We start from the raw sequence: 320 nt of genomic DNA, 5'->3' as shown, positions 1-320 counted from the left end.
CAGCAAGTTGATTAAATGTGCAATACCATTCACGACTGGATGTGGCAGGACTGCAAATTATAGAATTATAGAATCCCTACAGTCCAGATAGAGGCCATTTGGCCCATAGTGTCTGCACTGACCGTCCAAATAGCGTCTCACCCAGAACCCCCCAACCCTATCTCCATAACCCTGCATTTCTGTGGCAACTTGCTTAACCTGCACATCCCTGGACATTGCGATAACAAGGTGTAGAGCTGGATGAACACAGCAGGCCAAGCAGCATCAGAGGAGCAGGAAGGCTGATGTTTCGGGCCTAGACCCTTCTTCAGAAAAGGGTC

Source organism: Rhincodon typus, chromosome 1 (genome assembly GCF_021869965.1).
Source record: "Rhincodon typus isolate 14 chromosome 1, sRhiTyp1.1, whole genome shotgun sequence".
Classification (NCBI taxonomy): domain Eukaryota; kingdom Metazoa; phylum Chordata; class Chondrichthyes; order Orectolobiformes; family Rhincodontidae; genus Rhincodon; species Rhincodon typus.
The sequence above is the reverse complement of the archived record's forward strand: the minus strand, read 5'-3'. Positions refer to the sequence as shown.